The 12,881-nt window shown below is 42.9% G+C and overlaps 1 protein-coding gene across 1 annotated transcript in view; it reads left to right on the forward strand.

The window, feature by feature from the left end:
• The window catches only part of LOC119853633 (WD repeat and coiled coil containing), a 34,966-nt gene that overhangs the window by 14,590 nt on the left and 7,495 nt on the right, over nucleotides 1–12,881 (forward strand). The window lies entirely within an intron of this gene.

Below are 12,881 nucleotides of genomic sequence, written 5' to 3' on the forward strand. Positions count from 1 at the left end.
GTGCAAATATTTTAATAAAAAATAATAATATAAAGTGAGCACTGTACACTTTGTATTCTGTGTGGTAATTGAAATCAATATATTTGAAAATGTAAAAACATCCAAAAATAATTAAATAAATGGTATTCTATTATTATTTAACAGTGCGATTAATGGCGATTAATTTTTTAAATCACTTTACAGCCCTAGTCAAGATATATCATATCTACTATAGTATAAATGTAGCATTTCAACTTTTTCCTATCACGTACATTACAAATTTACCTGTTCAGGAAGGCTCAGTGAAGCACAACCCAGGACTTCAGTAAAAAACCTTTAGCTGCTGAGTTTCTGGAAAGCTGCCAAGAAAGGGAAAAAAATAAGGTAGAATAACAATAGCTCTTTGGGAGGTGGCAGGGAAATTAGTGTTGCCAACTCTTGTGATTTTATTGTGAGTCTCACACTATTTGATGTTTTACTTAAAGCTTCAGCTCACTGAGGCATGTGGTTACATGAGATTCTCAGCTTTCATTTTAAAAAAAAGTTTTCTTGCCCTCATGGTTACAGAGAAAAGCTTGAACATGTGACTTGAGGGTACCCTAAAGGTTCAAAAACAAAAAGAAAAAACATCCAATCCATATTTTAAAATCTTGTGATTGTTAAGGCAGCTTTGTGATTTTTGGATCCTGACTCATGAGTTTGGAAAGTTTGGGTTGGCAATACTGAGACTGGATGGCTACAAGCTATGTGACCCTTTTACAAAGCTGTAAAATCTGGTGGCGGTTAAGCTGCAACAGACGAGGGAAAGGCTTGCTCATGTTGCCAGATTCTTGTTGAGGGAGAGCTGGAACCAGATACATTAAAGGAAGTTGGCCAAAAGAAGCTGGGCAGATAATATCCACTTGAGTATCTGGAAATATTTGTCACTTCTGTGTAGGTATCCCCTTAGTCCTCCAATAAACTTTGTTTAGGGATAAAGCAGTTTACAGTAAAGACTTTAAACTGAAAACTACAAGCCCTTTTAGTGCACTAGAGAGCGCAATACATCAGAATCAGAGATACAGCTAGCAGACAGTGAAACTTGATGGAGTTGGAGGAAGAATGATCTTGGGGTTAAAGCACAAGGGTGGGAGGCATGAGATCTTGGTTCTATTCCCTATGCTGCTACAAATTACCTCTATGGGCTTCAGTAAATCACTTTCTTTGTGCCTTGTGCCTAAATTTCTTTGTGCCTTGGTTTCCTCATCTATAAAATGGGAATAATAATCAAGTACCTCTCAAGAATGTTATAAGGCTGAATTGATTAATGTATGTAAAGCATTATGTGTTCCTCAAAGAAAAGGTGCATTATTGTTACTTAAACTAAATGATAAATCGAAAGAGGCTGAAATAAATTGGAGCAATTAAAAACAGAGGAAGACCCATGATCTAACAGAATTCTCCAACAGTAAGACATAAAATGTAACAGATATTAATTTATCTCAATAAACAGGAGAAGTGCCTGACCACTTGAGAGAGACTAATGTGACACTAATATTTAAAAGCAACGAAAGGAAAAGAACTGTGAAACTAAAGATCTGGATTTCTGAAATCTGTACAAGGAAAAAATATAAAATCATGCGTAGAAATAAGATAAAGGATCTTGGACGGAACAGACTGTCTAAGACAGTCCATGTGGTTTTATAAAGAGTAAGTCATACTATGAAATTGTGATTCACTTATTGCAGGAGGCTACAATAAGAGCTGGCAGGATTAAGCAAAAAACATAATGCACCAAATTCATCCCTAACATAACTTTACTAATTATAATCAGCTGATTTGTAGTCAATAGAGATGGAGCTGGGATTAATTTGTCTTGCAAAAAGAAAAGGAGTACTTGTGGCACCTTAGAGACTAACAAATTTATTAGAGCATAAGCTTTCGTGAGCTACAGCTCACTTCATCGAATGCATCCGATGAAGTGAGCTGTAGCTCACGAAAGCTTATGCTCTAATAAATTTGTTAGTCTCTAAGGTGCCACAAGTACTCCTTTTCTTTTTGCAAATACAGACTAACACGGCTGCTACTCTGAAACCTAATTTGTCTTGATCATTCTTGACTTGAAGATAACTAGTATGAAGAAATGGGCCTGCACTACATCCAAACCCCCTAAAATTCTATGAAGGATAACCTTTGGGTCAGAATTTTTCAGCCCAGGCCCATCGTTGTTTATAAGTTATTGATGCAAGAGCAAATCAGACACCGTTTTGTTGTTTCTACCAGTATTCTGGCAAAATGTGGCAGTGTTTGGATAGTACAAGCTCCTAAGAACCAAAAAAAAAAAATTACTTTGCTTTTGTGCACAAATATCTGATCTGCATATGCAAATATCAATTTTTTGAATCATAGAATCATAGAATATCAGGGTTGGAAGGGACCTCAGGAGTTCATCTAGTTCAACCCCCTGCTCAAAGCAGGACCAATCCCCAACAAATCCTCATCCCAGCCAGGGCTTTGTCAAGTCTGACCTTAAAAACTTCAAAGGAAGGAGATTCCACTACTTCCCTAGGTAACACATTCCAGTGCTTCTCCACCCTCCTAGTGAAAAAGCTTTTCCTAATATCCAACCTAAACCTCCCCCACTGCAACTTGACACCATTACTCCTTGTTCTGTCATCTGCTACCACTGAGAACAATCTAGATCCATCCTCTTTGGAACCCCCTTTCCAGCAGCTATCAAATCCCCCCTCATTCTTCTCTTCCGCAGACTAAACAATCCCAGTTCCCTCAGCCTCTCTTCATAAGTCATGTGTTCCAGTCCCCTAATCATTTTTGTTGCCCTCTGCTGGACTCTTTCCAATTTTTCCACATCCTTCTTGTAGTGTGGGGCCCAAAACTGGACACAGTACTCCAGATGAGGCCTCACCAATGTCGAATAAAGGGGAATGGTCACATCCCTCGATCTGCTGGCAATGCCCCTACTTATACAGCTCAAAATGCCATTGGTCTTCTTGGCAACAAGGGCACACTGTTGACTCATATCCAGCTTCTCATCCACTGTAACCCCTAGATCCTTTTCTGAAGAACTGCTGCCTAGCCATTTGGTTCCTAGTCTGTAGCGGTGCATGGGATTCTTCCGTCCTAAGTGCAGGACTCTGCACTTGTCCTTGTTGAACCTCATCAGATTTCTTTTGGCCCAATCCTCTGATTTGTCTAGGTCCCTCTGTATCCTCTCCCTACCTTCTAGCTTATCTACCTCTCCTCCCAGTTTAGTGTCATCTGCAAACTTGCTGAGGGTGCAATCCGCGCCATCCTCCAGATCATTAATGAAGATATTGAACAAAACTGGCTCGAGGACCGACCCTTGGGGAACTCCACTTGATACCGGCTGCCAACTAGACATGGAGCCATTGATCACTACCCGTTGAGCCTGACAATCTAGCCAACTTTCTATCCACCTTATAGTCCATTCATTCAGACCATACTTCTTTAACTTGCTGGCAAGAATACTGTGGGAGACCATGTCAAAAAATTTGCTAAAGTTAAGGAACAACACATCCACTGCTTTCCCCTCATCCACAGAGCCAGTTATCTCGTCATAGAAGGCAATTAGATTAGTCAGGCATGACTTGCCCTTGGTGAATCCATGCTGACTGTTCTTGATCACTTTCCTCTCCTCTAAGTGCTTCAGAATTGATTCCTTGAGGACCTGCTCCATGATTTTTCCAGGGACTGAGGTGAGGCTGACTGGCCTGTAGTTCCCCGGATTCTCCTTCTTCCCTTTTTTAAAGATGGGCATTACATTAGCCTTTTTCCAGTCATCCGGGATCTCCCCTTATTGCCATGAGTTTTCAAAGATAATGGCCAATGGCTCTGCAATCACATCCGCCAACTCCTTTAGCACTCTTGTTGCTAACGTACCTGAAGAAACCCTTCTTGTTACTCTTAACATCTCTTGCTAGCTGCAACTCCAAGTGTGATTTGGCTTTCCTGATTTCACTCCTGCATGCCTGAGCAATATTTTTATACTCCTCCCTGGTCATTTGTCCAGTCTTGCACTTCTTGTAAGCTTCTTTTTTTGTGTTTAAGATCAGCAAGGATTTCACTGTTAAGCCAAGCTGGTCGCCTACCATGTTTACTATTCTTTCTATACATCGGGATGGTTTGTCTCTGTAACCTCAATAACGATTCTTTAACATACAGCCAGCTCTCCTTTTCTTTTTGCGAATACAGACTAACATGGCAGCTACTCTGAAACCTGTCATTATGCAAGGCACTGAATTTAGCCGTATGGAGTGGAAATCTATCAACTTCATGAAAAAACTCATATATATACAGACAGACATCATCTTCCTTTCCAAATGCAAACAGATGGACATCATACCAAAAGGAGTGAAGGTAAAAAATCCATTACAATCTACATACCACACAGACTATGCTGATAGCTTGTGCCACACACTCTCAAAGAAACTGTGGAACCACCTGATCAACATCCTCTACAGCCAACAGGGAAAGATTAAGAATGAGCTCTCAAAACTGGATACTCTCATAAAAAAAACAACCTTCCACACAAACTTCCTCGTGGCTGGACTTTACAAAAACTAGACAAGCCATTTACAACGCACACTTTGCTTCTCTACAAAAGAAAAAGGACACTAAACTATCTAAACTACTACATGCCACAAGGGGCCACTACAGCAATATTAAAAGGAGTACTTGTGGCACCTTAGAGACTAACAAATTTATTAGAGCACAAGCTTTCGTGAGCCACAGCTCACTTGCTGTGGCTCACGAAAGCTTATGCTCTAATAAATTTGTTAGTCTCTAAGGTGCCACAAGTACTCCTTTTCTTTTTGCGAATACAGACTAACACGGCTGCTACTCTGAATACAGCAATATTGTTACTCTATCCAACTATACTCTTAGCCCAGCAGAAGAATCTGTCCTATCTCGAGGCCTCTCCTTCTGCCCCTCCACCCCCACGAATATAATACAGTTCTGTGGTGACCTAGAATCCTATTTTTGATGCCTCCGATTCAAGGAATATTTCCAACACACCTCTGAACAACATACTAGCTCACAGAGAGCTTCCTTCCAAGACTACAAAAAGAAGGATTCTGGGTGAACTCCTCCTGAAGGTCGAAACAACAGACTTGACTTCTACATAGAGTGCTTCTGCCGACATGCATGGGCTGAAATTGTGGAAAAGCAGCATCACTTGCCCCATAACCTCAGCCGTGCAGAACACAATGCCATCCACAGCCTCAGAAACAACTCTGACATCATAATCAAAAAGGCTGACAAAGGAGGTGCTGTTGTCATCATGAATAGCTCGGAATATGAACAAGAGGCTACTAGGCAGCTCTCCAACACAACTTTCTACAAGCCATTACCCTCTGATCCCACTGAGAGTTACCAAAAGAAACTACAGCATTTGCTCAAGAAACTCCCTGAAAAAGCACAAGAACAAATCCTCACAGACACACCCCTGGATCCCTGACCTGGGGTATTCTATCTGCTACCCAAGATCCATAAACCTGGAAATCCTGGACGCCCCATCATCTCAGGCATTGGCACCCTGACAGCAGGATTGTCTGGCTTTGTAGACTCCCTCCTCAGGCCCTACGCTACCAGCACTCCCAGTTTTCTTTGAGACACCACTGACTTCCTGAGGAAACTAAGTCCATCGGTGATCTTCCTAAAAACACCATCCTGGCCACTATGGATGTAGAAGCCTCTACACCAACATTCCACACAAAGATGGACTACAAGCCATCAGGAACAGTATCCCCGATAATGTCACGGCTAACCTGCTGGCTAAACTTTGTGACTTTGTCCTCACCCATAACTATTTCACATTTGGGGAAAATGTATACCTTCAAATCAGCGGCACTGCGATGGGTACCCGCATGGCCCCACAGTATGCCAACATTTTTATGGCTGACTTAGAACAACGCTTCCTCAGCTCTCGTCCCCTAATGCCCCTACTCTACTTGTGCTACATTGACATCTTCATCATCTGGACCCATGGAAAAGAAGCCCTTGAGGAATTCCACCCTGATTTCAACAATTTCCATCCCACCATCAACCTCAGTCTGGACCAGTCCACACAAGAGATCCACTTCCTGGGCACTACGGTGCTAATAAGTGATGGTCCCATAAACACCACCCTATACCAGAAAACTACTGACAGCTATTCCTACCTACATGCCTCTAGCTTTCATCCAGATCATACCACACGATCCATTGTCTACAGCCAAGCTCTATGATACAACCGCATTTGCTCCAACCCCTCAGACAGAGATAAACACCTACAAGATCTCTATCAAGCATTCTTACAACTACAATACCCACCTGCTGAAGTGAAGAACCAGATTGACAGAGCCAGAAGAGTACCCAGAGGACGCCTATTACAGGACAGGCCCAACAAAGAAAATAACAGAACGCCACTAGCCATCACCTTCAGCCCCCAACTAAAACCTCTCCAGCGCATTATCAAGGATCTATAACCTATCCTGAAGGATGACCCATCGCTCTCACAGATCTTGGGAGACAGGCCAGTCCTTGCTTTCAGACAGCCCCCCCAACCTGAAGCAAATACTCACCAGCAACCACACACCACACAACAGAACCACTAACCCAGGAAACTATCCTTGCAACAAAGCTCATTGCCAACTGTGTCCAGATATCTATTCAGGGGACACCATCATAGGGCCTAATCACATCAGCCACACCATCAGAGGCTCATTCACCTGCACATCTACCAATGTGATATATGCCATCATGTGCCAGCAATGCCCCTCTGCCATGTACATTGGTCAAACTGGACAGTCTCTACATAAAAGAATAAATGGACACAAATCAGAGGTCAAGAATTATAACATTCAAAAACCAGTTGGAGAACACTTCAGTCTTTCTGGTCATTCGATTACAGACCTAAAAGTGACAATACTTCAACAAAAAAACTTCAGAAACAGACTCCAATGAGAGATTGCTGAATTGGAATTAATTTGCAAACTGGATACAATTAATTTAGGCTTGAATAGAGACTGGGAGATGAGTCATTACACTATGTTACACCTCCCCCCCCCCCGCCCCCGCAAACTGTTCCTCAGATGTTCTTGTTAACTGCTGGAAATGGCCCACCTTGATTATCATTACAAAAGGTTTCCCTTCCCCCTTTCCCCCCCCCCCCCCGCTCTCCTTCTGGTAATAGCTCACCTTAAGTGATCACTCTGGTTACAATGTGTATGGTAACACCCATTATTTCATGTTCTCTGTGTATAAAAATCTCCCCACTGTATTTTCCACTGAATGCATCCGATGAAGTGAGCGGTAGCTCACGAAAGCTTATGCTCAAATAAATTTGTTAGTCTCTAAGGTGCCACAAGTACTCCTTTTCTTTTTGGAAATACAGACTAACATAGCTGCTACTCTGAAACCTTTCCCCCTCATGTTATTCTCCCAAGGGATCCTGCCTATCAGTTCCCTGAGGGAGTCAAAGTCTGCTTCTCTGAAGTCCAGGATCCATATTCTGCTGCTTTCCTTTCTTCCTTGTGTCAGGATCCTGAACTCGACCATCTCATAGTCACTGCCTCCCAGGTTCCCATCCATTTTTGCTTCCCCTACTAATTCTTCCTGGTTTGTGAGCAACAGGTCAAGAAGAGCTCTGCCCCTAGTTCCTGGTTTGTGAGCAACAGGTCAAGAAGAGCTCTGCCCCAAGTTCCTCCAGCACTTGTACCAGGAAATTTCCCCTACACTTTCCAAAAACTTCCTGGAGTGTCTGTGCACTGTTGTATTGCTCTCCCAGCAGATATCAGGGTGCAAATGCAAAGGTCTGCAGGGACACTCATTACACCCATTGCTGAAAATTAAGTCCCTTGAACCTTATGTATAAATCTAAGTGCAATTTAATATTACTAAAAACAAAAGGAAGAACTTGAGGGGAACTAAAATGACCAGCGGGGAGGTCTCATAAATTATGGCTTCAAACAAAGATTAAAGAAATTACCAGTGGTTTAAGATCAGAAAGGAAAAGACTGAAGTATTTCAAATTACTTGGATTTTTTTCTTCCAGTCATTACACAATAACAAATTGCCAATTATTTTTAGCATGGGGACAAGAGTACAAATATCTGCAGGGATTTATTTTTTAATTTAGAGACATTTGTACAGTGCCTATCCTAATAGGACCTCTCAGAGTAACCATAATACACAAATTAAATAATATTAAACTACTCATCTGCTCAGAATGGGGGAAAGGTAATTTCACAGAAGTTCAGAGGCATTGTGATGGTATTTATAATCCAGTGTGGTTACATGAAAACCAGGAGGATTTAATGTGCTGCAATGAAAGAAAAGAGACTATGTGGTTTAAGAAGGATTTAAAATGCTGCGGGGTAAAGAGCACATGGATGCAGCATAAGATGTTGAATGGTATAGAGCATGTGGCTGCGGCAAAACTGTTTGAGATCTGGATAAAATCAAAAGCAGCAAGAGAGTTTGAATAGAAACTAAGAATTGAGCATTAAAATAGATTAGGAGAAATTTATTTAAACCAAAGGTTAATTAACATGTGAAACAGATTACTAAATACAGAAATAGAAGATGTAGCTGTGAACTGATTTAAAAAGAAGTTTGACATCAAGAAGAAATATCAAAGGATAATAAGTGCAAACACTAACTAGAGCAGAACCCAAATTAAGTTTAGGGAAGATGGTGTCTCTTCTTTCTGTCCTAAAATGTTACAGTGCTGCAGTTGGTTTCATGCTGAATATGCAAAAGGAAAATTGGAGGCAGAGGGAGTCAACAGCATATTAATTAAATTAGAAGATTATGTTAAACTGGGAGGTGTTGCAACTACAAGTGATGCCAGAAGAATAAATTAGGTTCTAAAGAAATAGAAAATAAGGGCAGGAAATAAAGTGAGCTTCAAAGTGGAAAAATACAGGAGTAGGTTTTAGGGGGAAATAATCCAAACCATAGATATTTAATAATGGCAGAGAGTCACTTGAAAAGCAGTAATGCTGAAATTTGTCTCTAGATAATAGTGGACAGCAAATTAAATATAAGCATATCTATCAATTACATTGCTGCTTAGATTTTACAATCATCAGGTGTTCCTCATGCTGTGGTCTTGTGGACTTGGGTTCAGACCCACAGAGGTATTTAGGCTCCTAATTTCTATTGATTTTGATGAAAGTTAGGAGCCTAAATATATCTGTGGATCTGGACCAAAATGTGCGGTCATCAGTAGGAACAAAATTCAGAGGCCTTAGTCTAGCTAAACTCCACTCAGCACAGCACCAAAGAGGAGGACAAGGCTGACTGAATACCATCTTTATACTCCCCCATTCTCTGGTTAGCTGGTTTGGCTCCCAGTGTAAGTTCCACCCTTGCTTAGAAAGCTATAACAGACTTGCCAAGTCTGCCTGATTAGGGCAGCTCAACAGTCCCTCTGTTCTGCCAGAGCTGTGCAGATGGATTGTATTGGGGCCAAATGTGTGACCAAAGATATTCTGTTCGATAAACACACACACATGTACAACAGGAATTAAGGAGACTGCTTATTAGTTGTAGTAGCATTAGGCTTGTAAGCTCTGTAGGCCAATCACTAGTAGATGACAGGATCACACCCACTTAAGCAAGATTGAAATTCACCCAGAAGAGGATAATAGACACTTATACACATGGCCCAGTACATTACATACTCCTGAGGGCATTCTGCACCAAAAAAATTAAAATTTTGCACCAAAATAATTCTGCAAATTTTATTTGACAAATAAATGTGGAGGCTTCAGCATAGCATTGGGGAGCACAGATCACTGGCTGCACAGAGGTGGGAGATCACTGTGCAGTTCTCCCCTAACACCCGGGACACAGACTCAGCAGTGAGGCTGCACCCAACTCTGAAACAGCACAATGATCGGGCCTGCCCCAGAAACACACCTGGGTCCTGCCTCTCCATGCCAGGTGCACCAGGTGTGGGGCAGGCAGGCTCAGCAAGGCAGGATCCAAGTGTTGAGGGGCTTGTTGTGTGGGGTTCTGGGTGCAACGGTAATGGGACTCTGCAGGGAGGTCCAGATGAAGGTGGTTGGGGCTTAGCAGGGAGGGGGGCATCTGGGAGTGTGGGGATAGAACTTGGCAGGGGGTTTGGGTGTGGGGAGCTCACTGGGGAGTCTAGATGCTGGGGAACTGGGGCTCAGTGGGGTGGGAATCCAGGTTCAGCTGGTTGGGGCTTGATGGGGTGGGGATCTGGGTGTCTTATTGGGGTGGTCCAGATGCAGGGGGAGTGGGGCTTATCAGGGGAGTTCTGAGTGAGGGGTGTGTGAGGCTTGTGGGAGGGTCTGGGTATGAGTAGGTCTGGATGCACAGGGGTTGGGTGGATAGTGGAGCAGCTCCCTGTACAGGGAGCCCTCCCCCTGCAGCTGCGGAGCGATGGATGCAGAAAGTATGCGGGGAGGGAGTTTACAGAGCTTCCTGAAGCTGGGGGAGAAATCTGGGGTTGGGTCTGACCCGGCCCCAGATGCCATGCAGGGGAAGAGGAAGTCCTGTCCTCTCTAGCCCTGAGCCCAGCGCAGGATAGGAGCCACCAGCTGGGTCTTCCCCAGTCCTTCCCTCTGCCCCATAGTGATTTACCTCTCTGCTGACTGCCCTGGACACCCGAAACATACTGCTGGGAAAGGTTGCATGACCACTCTTGTGATTTCCCTTTGCTTCCCTGTCAGAAAGTCATTTTTCCGCAGAGAAGCAAAGAAATCTGCAGGGGGCATAAATTCTGTGCATGTGCAGTGATGCTGAATTCCCCCAGAAGTAGTTGCATTTGCAAGGCAATATAGCATCAAAGAAGCTGGTGCAGTTTTGAGCTGCACGTTGTAGCCAACAATTTTAGTTTCGTATCCATTTATTGTGTGATGTTATGATTAATCAATTTGTTATATTACATATATTCATTGTATGTTAATTAGAGTTAATTTGTAGGATTATAAATGTATAAGATTGATCAGTATTTAGAGGAACTGAGTAAGTAAGTAAGGAACCAAGTAGACATGAGTAAGACAAGCTGAAACGCAAGACCTGTAGGTTGAGGCCTGCAAGACTTTAGCTTAGCTATTTTAGGTGTTGGAGACAAGAAACAATGACATAAGTGACTGAGAAATAACCTGATGCCCTAAGACTATGGGAAAAGAGGTACCAACTGGTAAAATTGCGCAAAATTACCCAGAAGATTAATATCATATCATAAAAATACCATAAAGGCGCATCTATCTCAGACATGCGTCTTAAACCACGGGATACAGGTTGTGCATCAATGCTAATGAGAACAAAGGGAACTTACACAGCCTATAGAAAATTGGGGTCTCTTAAGTTTCCAGGGGACACTGAGCAATAAGAGAAAAGAGGGTGGACACTTTTATGGACACATGCAGAATCACATTATAAAAAGGGGATGCCCAGAATGGGAAAACTGAGCTCCCTCGGGAGACTTCAGCAGGAACCATCCCTCTACTGATGATCAAGCCATGAGAGACCCATCAGACCCTAACACTGTTGTTAAGAATGTGAGTACAGTAACTCCTCACTTAAAGTCATCCTGGTTAACCTTGTTTTGTTGTTATGTTTCTGATCAATTAGGTAACATGCTCATTTAAAGTTGTGCAATGCTCTCTTATAACCTTGTTTGGCAGCTGCCTGCTTTGTCCACTGCTGGCAGAAAGAGCAGCCCATAGCAGCGAGCTGGTGGGGGCTTGGAACCAGGGTGGGCCGGCAGCCCCCCTATCAGCTCCACGTTCCCCTAAGTTCCCTGTGTAGCAGCTGCCCAGCAGGCTGTCAATTGCCAGCAGTTCAGCTGTCCCTCCCCCCACTGCCTGTGCTGCTCCTGCCCTCAGCCTTGGAGCTACTCCCCAGAGCCTCCTGCTTGCTGTGTGGCAGGGGGGAGGAAGAGGGGGGCTAATGTCAGTGTGTCCCCCACCTCCCTGCTCCTGCCTCCCGCTTACCTCATTTCCATAGAGCTGTGGGGGGGGGTGTGGGGGGGGAGACACGACAGGGCTCAGGACAGTGGGAGTTTCCTGACAGCAGCTTCTGTCTCAACTTGCTGATCTACTTAACAAGGCAATGTACTTAAGAGTGGGGTCAGCGTACTTGTGTCTCTGTCTGTCATGCTGTCTCCCCTCCCTCCATTTGTACTACTTTGTAGAGTGTGAGGCTACATTAACAACAATGTGTTCATCCTTGAGGGCTCAGCCGAGCGCTAGTTCATTATTTAGCAGTAAGGCACTCCCTGGGAAATATCCCACCCTCTGACTCCACCACCTCAACCAAGCTTCACAATCATCACTGTGTACCAGTATTAAATTGTTTGTTTAAAACTTATACTGTGTGTGTATATATATATATAAAATATAGTCTTTCGTCTGGAGAAAAAAATTTCCCTGGAACCTAACCCCCCCCCCACTAATTACATTAATTCTTATGGGAATATTGGATTCACTTAACATCGTTTCGCTTAAAGTCACATTTTTCAGGAACATAACTACAATGTTATGCGAGGAGTTACTGTACAACTATATTTGTAATTTGTGCATAAGTCTCTACAGAATTTCTATATGCTTGGTAATCATAAGATAAAACTTATAAAACAGACTAGACTTTGTACTGGTGAATGTATGTATGGTCACTACCCTTGGTCTTTATGTGTTCCTAGAGACTCTAACTCTGAAGCAAGTAGCAGAGGTGACTTTTACTCTGTTAAGCTTGAAACTGTGGCTGCCAGAGCTGAATCCACGGTGATGTAATAGCATGTTATAAAATTCACTTTAAATAAAATAAAAGGTTACAACCTGCAGACATGACTCTAAGGAGCCGGAAGCCAAATGAGTCCCTCTCTACTTGGGCCTGGTGAAACAGTACCTATAATATTGCAA

The sequence above is a fragment of the Dermochelys coriacea genome, chromosome 3 (genome assembly GCF_009764565.3).
Source record: "Dermochelys coriacea isolate rDerCor1 chromosome 3, rDerCor1.pri.v4, whole genome shotgun sequence".
Lineage (NCBI taxonomy): Eukaryota > Metazoa > Chordata > Testudines > Dermochelyidae > Dermochelys > Dermochelys coriacea.